The following is a 12,403-nucleotide window of genomic DNA, read 5'->3' on the forward strand; positions in this document are numbered from 1 at the left end:
CCTAACACAGATTGCACTGGGTGTGAGTGTCCAAAATCACATCGTAGGGCCTCTGTTCAATCGCTCAATCTGAAAACTATGGCACTGATGTAGACAAGTCCAACGAGAAGCAGCTCTAAAATGAATAAATGATCACCTTTCAATGATCCTATACGTAGGCAGTTTGAAATAACGCTTGAGGAAAATTATAGTATGAAGTTAACATACGCCTAAAAGATAAATTTCTTGGATCGTGTTTCTTACTATTTCTGTACTAGACAAAACTTTTCAAACCGATATTCAATTCTACTAACAAAATGTACACAAAATGTTTCCCTATTTGTACCATATTTATTCTAATATACACAACACATAGAGATGTCGCGCACCGAGTCATATAACATATAAAGAAATATCTTCCCAAAGGGTTACCCAACAGACATAAGCATCCATACTATGCATTTTCCTCCAGCACAGTTTTGCCAAATTCGACAGCAACCACGTTCCCATTCGGCCAATTTCTTCTTTTTTTTCAATACGCAGGAGAGCTGCGTATCTTTGTATTAAGAAAAAAGTAACGATAAGAAGTTGTTACATCGCGGGCCGACCGGGCACACGCACACGGAACATTCTTCCCTTAGCGATTATACAGAGAATTATACAACTAAAATTTCAATGTACGCGTCAAAAGTACACCTCACATAATCCATCAAGCAGATAGCAATCACCATTTCCCCAAGTCCTATCTTCACATCCCTACCCCCACAGCTTCAGCGGCTCTCTTGTTCCCTATGGAGGTGCAGAATGTACTAGTAGTTGGATGTGGCAACTCTGGAATGGAGATCGCCTATGACCTTGCATCTCATGGTGCCAACACATCCATTGTTGCTTTTCCACTTGCATTTAGAAACACACTGAAACCTTAGTTAATTGTTTAATGAAGTTCCCATTTCAATGTAAAGGATAATTTAGAAAATAAGAGCTTAAATTTGTAACTTTTTTTAAAAGGAGATGATGTATATATTCCTAAACATGATAAAATGTACCGTAGATGGTACTTCTAGTAAGATGAACACTCTATGCATGACTATGCTTCTGTGCTACTACAAAAATATATGCGTGTGACATGTTGTAGTGTGCTTGCAGGTACATGTAGTGACAAAAGAAATAATACGGTTGGGCATGACTTTGGTCCAACATAAACCAGTGAACGTTGTGGACGATCTTCTTTGTGAGGATGTGAGATTTTGTGTTTGGAGACCTGTCAAGGCACGGCATTGTGAGACCGTAGTTGGGTCCTCTCGTCCTCAAGGCAAAAATTGGTCGATCTACTGTGATTGATGTTGGGGCAGTTGGTTTAATTAAGAATGGCACCATCAAAGTGAGCATATCTCCTCTTATGACAACATTTCTATAATAAAGTTTCTTCATCAACTTATTTAAGTTTGTTTATCACGGCAGGTGCTTGGAAATATTTCCAAAAATCAAGGGTTACATAGTTGAATTTGATGGAAGGAAGGAAAACACTTTTCATGCCATTGTGCTTGCAACTGGATATAAAAGCACGGCAAATACGTGGCTCAAGGTAGCATGGTTTTAGCGAGCAACTAAATTACATTTATACAACAATTGTGTCATTTGTGTTTTAACAAATCAAATTTATGATTTCAGAATGGTGAGAGCATGTTGAATGATGATGGGCTGCCGAGCAACAGCAGCAGTTCTCATTTACACGGCATGGAATCTATGGAAAGAGCGTAATAGGAGGATTTTCGATGGAATTCAGTGCTCTGAGTTGCAAGTTTTCTTCTTTATCAAAGAAGAAATTCAACTTCGACAGAAGGCCTGTGGCACGCCGAGTGTCGACTAGGAGCAGCATAGTGCATCTTAGAGCTATGAGATCGGAGTTTATATTTCATTATGTAATCTTATTTATGTAAACGGTTCACTCATCTCTCTCCTTATATGATATGGCAGTGCTCCTGCCCCTTTACGTTTAAAAAAAAAAAATGATGGGCTGCCGAAGCAATAATTCCCAAATCGTTGGAAGGGTGCAAATGGGCTCTATTGTGCGGGTCTGGCAAAGAGAGGCCTGGCTGGTATTGCTATGGATGCCAAGAATATTGCCAATGACATCTTGTCCAACTACCATGCATAAACGTGATACCTAGATGAATTAGATAGCCTTTAACTGTGTTGTCCAAGGCAGTGGTGCTATCTTCTAGCCATATTTTGTGGTGTATATATGCTATCGATCAAGTTTTTGTGAAATATAGTTGCAAGAGATGTTACCATGAGCATTATATATCCTATTTTGTATAATTGTGGATTCCACCACGTTGATGCTTAATCCTGAACCTGCATCAGAATTCAGCATATGTTGTGATGCTTAAAAGATCCGTCCACTAAAACCGCACCAGTTCTGAACTTTGGGATCTGAAGCAGCAAGATGATTCTGAACATGAGTTGCTGACTTGCTGTCCTCTGCAGAATTCTTGCCGCCACTTTTCTCGGCGCAAACGTGGCCGTGGTGATGTGGGGTTCCCATGCTTTGTTCAGTTAATTTGTGATGGAGTTTCTGGAGTTTCGAACCTGAAGCGGCGAGACGATTCTGAACGTTCAGAGCAGCGACCTCTCCATCGTACGGACTGCTGCCGATCAGAAGACAAGGCCTATGGAGAGGTTGCGTCTGGAGACAGAGGAACCGCCCGCGACGACCGCGAGGAATGTGGCGGCGATGTCGGCGGAGCCAACGGTCTGCCGCCGAATGCTCCACGAACGCGTGGGAGCTCGGGGAGAGAACCAGCGGCGCGGCGGCAGCCGGCCGCGCCCAGAGCACGAGGTTGCCGTTACACCTCCCGGTACCGGCGGGTGCGCACTGCGCATGCGCTGGCGCCCGTCCACGGCGACGTGCAGCTCTGCGACCTCGCCGCCGTCGAGCCCGCGCGCCTTCGTGACGCACCTCGGCACCACCAGCACACCAGCTCGTTGCCTGGGTCGGCGTTGTTCGTCGTGCCACCATGCTCATGATCGCTACCGGGCTCGCCCCCCGTGCTCGAACTCGACGCGCGGCGGCGGGCACCGGGGCGATAAGAGGACGCCCGGTCGTGCACGGGAAGACGGCATCGGCGTCGGCGTCGCCTGGACCATGAAGGCACGCGCACCGGGGCTGTGCACGAGAGGACGTCCCTGGCTGCAACGCCGGCGGCCGGAGCCATCCCCGCCGTCGCCGATTCCGGCGAACGCAGTTTGCAGAAGAGCCCCTCGTTTTGATCGCGATCATTCACTGCGATCCAATTCAGGGGTTATTTAAATTTTTGGGATAACTATTTTTCATATGGCCCGTAATTTGGATCGCGACCATTAATCGCGGTCGAACTTTTTCCACATAGGCCCCTAGACTTGGTTCCGACTTCCGCCCATGGTTTGACGCGCGGAGGGGCGGCCGGCGCGCGGCAAGCCGGCGACAGCGGGCGTAGACGGGAGAACGGCGGCGTCGACGTCCTCTTGCACACCATGCTCCTTGTATCTGAAAGCTTGGTGGTATCGAACTCGATGGGTGAGGAGGTTCCCGGTTCCGGCGGCAACCGCCGCGCTTCCGTCCTGGAGGTCCGGCCGGTGGCTGAACGCCTGAACCCACCCGCCCGGGCTTGCTTCGGACTCGTAGGACTTGGCAGCGACGTCGCGGAACGCGTCGGTGAGGCCGCCGCGGGAGGCATCAACCCGAACGCCGCCGCCCAAGAGCACGCGCGACATGGCCCGCCGGCGCACGTCCGATCGGCCAGGGCGCGGTGAGTGTATTATAACTTGCTTATTAAACCTCTCTGTAGAAATTGCTTGTTATGCAACTGAGTTGGATATGAGGAATTTTGATGTAGCTGATATGAGTAGAGTATACATATAAAAGCATGAACATGTGTGAACATGCAGAGAAAGGGTGAACTGTTGACTTAATAGGCAAATGTTTACTTTGTGAGTCTGTCATTTTTTTTTCACGTGGAAGGAGGTAATTTTGTGTTGACCAGAAATTTTATTATGGTACTGTATAATATACTACTCTCTCCATCCCAAATTATAAGTCATTCAAGAATCTTGGAGAGTCAAAGCATCTCAAAATTGACCAAAATTGTAGAGAAAATTATAAAGATTTATGACATCAAATAGGTATACTATGAAAATATAATTGATGAAGAATCTAATGATACTTAGATGACATCATAAATGTTATTATATTATCATATAAATTTGGTCAAACTTGAGATACTTTGACTCTCCAAGATTCTTGGAATGACTTATAATTTGGGACGGATGAGTACAATGTAAGCAGTGATCACGGAAAACTGAGTTGGACTAGTGATTTCTTTTTTGCTAATTTGGAATTTGTTGTTGTGAGTGAATTATATGTCACAAGCAAAATGGATACGATTTTTGCATAATAAATGCAGCAACATAATGATATATGAATTAACCTCAAGGAGATAAAAAAAGTCTAAATCAATCAACAATTTTAAACATAAAAAACCCGGCATGTGCAAGCATCCTCTCGATCGATTCCAAGGAGTTCCTGATTATCATGGTTGCGTCTGGACGTCGCCGAAGGCACTGCTCCTGTCACCTTCTACTCGCGTCAGACATGCATCGGTTTAGGAGGGGAGGGTGGAGAAAAGCACATGCATCGGTTTGCGAGCATGCAAATATAGTTTGAAACAAAAAACTATAATTTTAAATTAATCATCCAAACTACATTGTAAACTAAATTCCGATTGCACCATAATATTTTTTATAACAAGATATTCAAAATAAGACTCCCTTTAACTATGTTTCGAAGATAATTAAAAACATATATTTTTTTAATATGGAATAATTAATTTATAATTAAATATCATGAACAAATGATTAATTTTTGCGAACAAATAATTAAACACGACGAACAAAATAATAATACACTCTAAACAAAAAATAGTTGAAAATCACGAACAATTTGTAGTATAGTTCAAATTATATTTATATACTTATTACTATAAAAAATTATAATAAAATAAGTTGGAAAAAATAATAAAATAAAAGAAAGTAACAAATGTATGTAAAAAAGTTATGGGAACAAATATAACCAAGTCATGAATTAAAAATATACACATGTCAAATAGTAAGTATATAAAAATAAAAAAATAAAAAGAGCAATAACTAAAAAGAAAAAAGAAAAAAATAAGAATAAAAAATAAATGAAAGATAGAAAAAACAAAAAAAATAAAGGAGAAAGGAAACATAAAAAGAAAAAGAAAAGGAGAAACAACACATGGGCTACTACTAGCACGAAAAGGTCCTGTTGACACCGTTTTTTGACATACGTCAAAGATGGCGTCAAAAGGAAGCAAAGGTGCCAGCACATAGTGGAAGGACAACGGCTAGTGGAATCGGCAGATGAAGTTGCAGAAGGTTTAGCCGATAGAGTGAGGCGAAAGCCTAGCCGATGGATCACAGTAGCGTTGCTGATGGAAAATGATGGAGGCGTAGCCGATGGAGTCGGCCGATGCGAAAAGGAGGATTCTAGACGATTGGAAGCATTGCCGATGGAGTCAGCCGATGTGAATAGGAGGATTCTAGCCGATTGGAAATGTTGCCGATAGAATCAGCCGATGAGAGGCAGGTTTTGGCCGGTAGAGGCCAAGTTCGTTTCTAACTCCTGCGCAAGTCGTTTTTATTTAGAAAGTTTGTTCTTTAGAGATAGATCTTATAATTTGTCGTAATCGACTAGGATTAGAAATCTTGATGTATAGGGTATAAATAGGGACCTTGAGAGGTCTGGAGGCACACATATCATAATCAATACAAATCTACTATTTTCGCAATTTACTTTCAAGTTGGCGACTTCGCCATTGTTTTTCTTTTCTTCACAAGTTCTTCCAAGCTAGTTGGGCTGCATCGCTTCGATCTCCGGCTAGACTGTAAGTTCCGCATTTACCAAATACTTCCTAGGCTTTAACTTCGGGCGCATCGCTGTCGTTTCGTCTAGATTTATTCACAAGTTATCGATATTTACTAGATCTGCAAGTTTTATTTGTTAAATCTTGTTGTTTTAGTTTGTATCACGGCTATCCAGCTTAGAGCATGTTCTGATCAGCTTTTGCTTTATCTTCTCATTCTAATCTACCATCACATAGCCGGTTAGATCTGTTTTAAGTGTTGTTCACGTAGTACTGTTTAGGTTGTACTTTACACTTCCATTACATCTACTACATCCACATCGACTGATCTAGCCGATTGTCTTTTCTCGCATCAGCAGCTTTGCCGATATGTCCTGTGGAGCGATTCGGAATGCCAGCCGATTTGCTCTTGTATTTGACATTTTACTTGTTCTTGTCAATCAACAGGTCAGATTAACTGGCATGCCACGGATCGATAGGGCTACGACACGAACAGGAGCGAAGCAGATTCTTCCGGGTTTCGTGTGTTGGTGCGCAGGAGTTATCCCTCGATTTTTGCATCAACAGGTCCAACACGCCCAATGTAGCCCCTCCCACCGCGCGGGCCACTGATAGCTATCCGTTGCATAATCCACATATACCTATCCGTGGTTATCACTCATCCCTATAGTGGTGATGTGGCTGAGAATGCATCTGCGATGCTGGTGGCCACCTCTATCCCGTTGCTGATGCCCAACTTGACCCTGCTACGCGTCGCCGACGACCCCGCCTCCCCGGGCGAGCGCCGCTGCAGCATGCCCTTCATCATCGGCACGCTCGCCTCCAAGACGCCACCGCCATCCTTCCGTTAGTCCTCCTTCCATCTCACAAGAGCAATCCCGTTCATACACGCCATGTGCTAGTACTCTTTCGCACCTTCATAGCACCACTGGTACGCCCACAGCTTCGTCTTGCTCGAGAAGGTCCTCGCCTTCTCGCCGCAGTCGACACAGCGAAGCCTTACCTCACCGCAGAGCTTGACGTGGTACTGTTCGTCATGTAGGAAGCTCTCCATCCTCAGCGCCGCGCAACACGGGTGGAGGTAGAGGCTCTGCTTCTTGGTTGCCCAGTGGTAGATGAGCCCCGATGCAGCGCAGCCGTAGGCGGTGCAGCTCGGGTGCGCCGCTGCCACCTCGGGGATGAGGAGCTTGAACTCGAGGTCATTGCCGAGCAGAGGGTGGAAAAGGACTCCGTGTCATACCCCCTCCCTCATTTTGTGGTTTTGCAATTGGCTAACATAATGGATTCGTGGAGAAGTGTCGTGTTCCAACACTTGCAGGAACGAAGAGCTAGTGCGAAGTGATGACCTAGTGGTCTCAATGGCCGGTCGAGGTGACGAAAGGACTTCGGGGTTGAGACGAGTGTGGCGGAACCGTCCGAGTTAAACTGGCTTAAGTGTGCCTAACCGCTACTGGAACAACAATTATCTAAAACGCACTTAAAACAGTGTAAGCCCGGTAGTTCGTTGAGTGTTCATAGGACGCCTCGAAACATCCACGACATGTTTCATAGCCATACATCAGGATCGCTTCCATGTAGGGAAAGCATCAACAAATATTACATTTTTACATACATACAAGAGACACGAATTATTACAAACCATCAACAAATATTACATTTTTACATACATACAAGAGACACGAATTATTACAAACCGTAGATTGAAATAAACTGAACAGTGCAAGTTAGACCATTACTAGGAGTTTTAAACACAAACCAGTCCAAGGCAAATAATTACACAACTAAGCTTTATTCTAGGGCATCATGAGACTCACGCAATACCCTAGTTCTTCAGAACTTCTTCTTCAGTGGTCCCCTGCTGTGTTTCTGAAAACATCAACAAAGGATCCCCTGAGTACGACAGTACTCAGCAAGACTGACCTGACTAACCGATATAGATAGATGTAAAATACTGTAGGATAGCTTTATGGTGTACTGGCTGGCTCACATTTTGCGGAAAAGCTTACTATTAGTGGGACCTTAGTTTTGTCATTTTATTTCAATTTAGTTTTTTACCTAACCAGTCTAGGTGGATAAAACATTTTGAGCAACCAGGTGGAAGTAAGTCATACAACATATTAATTCTAGGAAAAATATTACATTCAACTTGATTACACTATGATGCTTAAGCGATGATCAAGTGCATTCATAATCGAGAATTGCGATGATCCGGACCGATTTATATCCTGCAGGAGCCATGCACAACTGTCCGGGCTGCACATAACAACCGTTCGATTAGCCGTACCCAAAGATTGGGAATATGACTACCCGAACCCAGGGACGCAGCCCCACATGGGACCCACGTCTAGCCTGATCTCCATGTGAGTTTCAGGCTACGTCCCTTGTGGCGGAACCGCTCAACTTAAACTGGTTTAAGTGCGCCTAATCGCTGTCGGAACAGCAATTATCCAAAACGCACTTAAAATAGCATAAGCCCGGTAGTTCGTCGAGTGTCCCTAGGACTCCTCGAAAGATCCACGACGTGTCTCATAGCCATACACCAGGATCGCTTTCTCGATGGGAAAACATCAACAAACATTACATTTTTACATACGTACCGGGGTACGAATTATTACAGACCATAGTTTGAAACAAACTTAATAGTGCAGGTTAGAGCAGTTCTAAGAGTTTAAAACATAAACCATTCCAGGTGAAAGATATACATCTAAGTTTTATTTCTAGGGTATTTACGAGACTCGTAAAAATACCCTAGTTCTTCGGGGCTTCTTCCTCGGCGGACTCCTGCTGTGGCTCTGAAATGGCAACGAGGGATAACCCTGAGTACAGGGTACTCAGTAAGACTAACCCGACTAACCAATATAATAGCTTTTCTGGAACTGCATGAAAGTTGTTTAGTGTACTGGCTGACTCACATTTTGCCAAAAGAGCTTACTAAAAGTGAAACCTTAACTTTGTCTTTTAATTCAATTGAGTTATTACCTAACCAGTCTAGATGATGAAAAAGAAATACTTTTGCAAACCGTAGGAAATTAAGTCATACAACATATTAATTTCGGAAAGGCATTGTATTCATGAGATTACACTACGATGCTTAACAGTGATCAAGTGCATTCATAACCGAGAATTGCGGCGATCCGGATCAATTTACATCCTGCAGGAGAGCACCCTGATCACCAGCTATGTACAACTGTCCGGGTCATACATAACGACTTTTCGATTAGCATACCCAAAGATTGGGAATAGGACTACCCAAACCCAGGGACGCACCCCCACATGGGACCCCACGTCTGGCCCGATCTCCATGTGAGTTTCAGGCTACGCCCCTGCCAATCTCCAGCACGTCAAGCACGGGTATGAAATATTCCTGATCAGAGAGTCTACTAACCTACCAGGCTTTACTGGTCCCATACCCAGTAAGCAACCAGGTGACATTCACTTGATCAAAGGTTAAGACAACGATTGGGCCTTAACCAAATTAATCTAGCAGACAGAATTAACATCTCTAGCTTCTGTCGGCTTTCCAAAATTCCAAGCTATCTTTCCATATCTAGCATGTATGACCCAACAATTTACCTTAAGGTTCGGTAAACAAACTACTTTTAAGTATCTAAGCATTGCTAAGCATGGGTTAATTACTAATTATGAACAAGTGGCAAAGATGTCCTTAAGACAAGGCAGGATCATGCACAGGAATAGGTTTCAATCAATTCCTAGACTTAATGCATTCATATAGAAGTTAACCAATAATTTGACACATGAAATAATAACTCCAAGGTAGATAGGTATAGATGCACCGGGGCTTGCCTTGATCTATAAAAATGTTAGCGTTGTCCGACGGACTGGCTTCACAGGGGATCAATTCAACGATCTCCTCAAATTCCGAAGATCCTTCTGATAATTCCAAGAATTCCCCTTCTGGTGCTCCGGTGTCTACGATATAGTACATGCAGGGGTTAGTGATGCAACTTTTGAATACAAGACTATACAACTTTCCTTCATGATAAAGTTGCAAGCCAACAAGTGACTACACAATTTATCATGATAAAGTTGCAAGTCAACACACAAAAACCCGACAAGATTAACCCACCATTTTTATTTTCTTTACTAATCCTACCTTAGGCCTTTTCTTTTATTTTTAGAAAACATTATAAATATCTTCAAATCTCAAAACCTAACTCCTATAGGTTAATAATATTTTGTGAATATGAAAACATTATTCCATATTTTATGCATTTAATAAAGGTTAAGTATTTATTTAAATACCTTAATGAAAAGGCATTAAACAAATACCTAAATTTTTATTATTTTTCCTAAGGTATAAAAATTTTAATGCATAAAGGAAAATAAAACAATCCTAACAAAATTGATTTCACTAATTTTGGACACTCCTAGAAATTTCTATAATTTAAATGGTGAAAAACGAATTTAATCTATGAATCTAATAAAGAAAAACCTAAATTTACCCCTAAACCCCCGGCCCAACTTTTCTCACCCGCTTCCTCTCTACCCTCTCTCACTTGCGCTGGGCCCGCAGCTCGGGTCCACTTTCTCCCCTCGCTACCTTACCTGCCGGCCACCTTTCTCGCTGCCGGGCCCGCTAGGCCGATTCTATCCCCCCTCCCTCCTTCCTAATCTTCTGCTGGCCCACCGGCCCACCTTCTTTACTCTCCTCCGCACCGGCACCTGGGCCTGCTAGACCAGCCCATGCCTTGCTTCTCCACCGGCCGACCCTTCTCCCCTTTCCTCCTCTCCTACTGACGCGCGGGCCCCTGGCGCCAGCACCTTCTTCATCCTCGCGCCAAAACAGAGCGCGGCAGGGGGCGGCGCGGCTCGACGGCCGGCGCTCCACCGGCGATGGGGCCGGGCTGGGGAGGCATCCCCAAGCCACAGCGCACCCGTAGGCGGCGGTGGCTCCCCGGGAGACGGCCGGAGCTAGCCTCTCCACGGCGGCGGGCGGCGTGATCGACGGCCGGCCGTGGCCAAGCACGGCAACGGCACAACTCGGCCCCTCAACTACCCCTATAGCTTCCTAGTGACCCATGAACTTACCCACGGCTTACCACAAGGAAGGATAGCGACGGCAAGGGAGAGCTCACCGTGAGCAGGGAGCTTGGCGGCGGCGGACGGAAACGGCGGCGGTTAGGGGCTTTTCGGCTGGGAGGTTGGACAACAAGTAGGCACGATGGTCAGGAAGGTGTCGGTGGAGATGTGGGTGAAAGGAATCGAGGCGGGAGGCGATGTAGTGGTGGAATTTGCTCGGCGGCAGAAGCTTGGCCGTGCACTGTGGGCGGCGGTAAAAAGATAGCACAGTAAAGGGCGACAGCAGGAACGGTAGATATGCGAAAGTTTCACCATGCGCATGGGCGACACCGTGGCCTAGTCGTAGGCTTGCGTGGTGAGGAGGTGGCCCTAGGCGCCGAGCTGGATGACGGGCGGAGACGCCGGCGGCGACACGTTGCTGCCGCTCATTTTTTCCTTCCCCCTTTCTTTCTATTACTGTGAAACTTCAGTCCTTCACCACGGTCGATTTTGCACCGGACAGTCCAAGAGCCTCTTAAGCAAAGTTGGAGATAAACTCGAGCACTCTAATTTGTATATAGACTTTCACCCGAGATAAACATCCCAACACCGACATTTTTGAGCTTCTATCTCGGGCAAACTGAATGTTCTGAATTCCTGATTCAGTTTCGACAGTTACTGCAATAGTGCCATTTGCCCTCCTTTTGACTTAATTTGAGTAGCTAAATCTTGCTCCAAATAGTGCAACCACTAACCATTCATGCTCTACAACTAACAGGGATTCCATTTTGCACATAAACTCATATGCCTCTTGCACTACTTTTCTCTGAATTTTGCTCCAAACATAGCCACTTGCTGCTGTTTTCAGACTTACGAAAAGTGTAGTTCAGTAGTTAGGCCGAAAATGGCCAGAGTGCTGACTTTGAGCCTCAATTTAAATTTGATTCCCTCACTATTCCTGATCAAAAATACCCTACTAATCTTGTCCATAGATCATATTTCACCGCTGTTTAGATACCTTTGTCCATTTACTTGGAAAGTTTGACAGAAATCAATTTCCAAAGTGGACACTCATCATGTTTTTCTGAATTTTCCTGTTTTCGGATAATGAATAGTACTCCCTTGATTTTGATTTTTAATTGCATTTCTTGAGGAGTTTGGGACTTGATTTACTGTCCAATTTAATTCCCTTGAGTTCTAAACTTCCTCAAGCCTCAACTTCATATTTTTGCTAAATTTTTTTGAATTTAAATCTCCACATTGCAATTTTTGCTAAATTTGGCTCAAATTTGACTTTGAGTCAAATTTCTTTCTTTTTGCTCCAAACATCATTACCACTTCTCATTGGTATCTTTAGGGTGTCATTAACGCGAGGTGTTACATCCCTGCCTTTCCACGGCACATCAAGCATGGGTACGAAACATTCCCGATTAGAGAGCCAACTAACCTACCGGGCTTTGCTAGTCCCATACACAGTAAGC

At 44.3% G+C, this 12,403-nt stretch overlaps 1 pseudogene; it reads left to right on the top strand.

Moving 5' to 3' along the window:
* Positions 1-770: 770 nt before the first annotated feature.
* Positions 771-3,009, top strand: LOC117834496 (probable indole-3-pyruvate monooxygenase YUCCA11; annotated as a pseudogene).
* The last annotated feature ends 9,394 nt before the right edge of the window (positions 3,010-12,403 follow it).

The sequence above is a fragment of the Setaria viridis genome, chromosome 8 (genome assembly GCF_005286985.2).
Source record: "Setaria viridis chromosome 8, Setaria_viridis_v4.0, whole genome shotgun sequence".
NCBI lineage: Eukaryota > Viridiplantae > Streptophyta > Magnoliopsida > Poales > Poaceae > Setaria > Setaria viridis.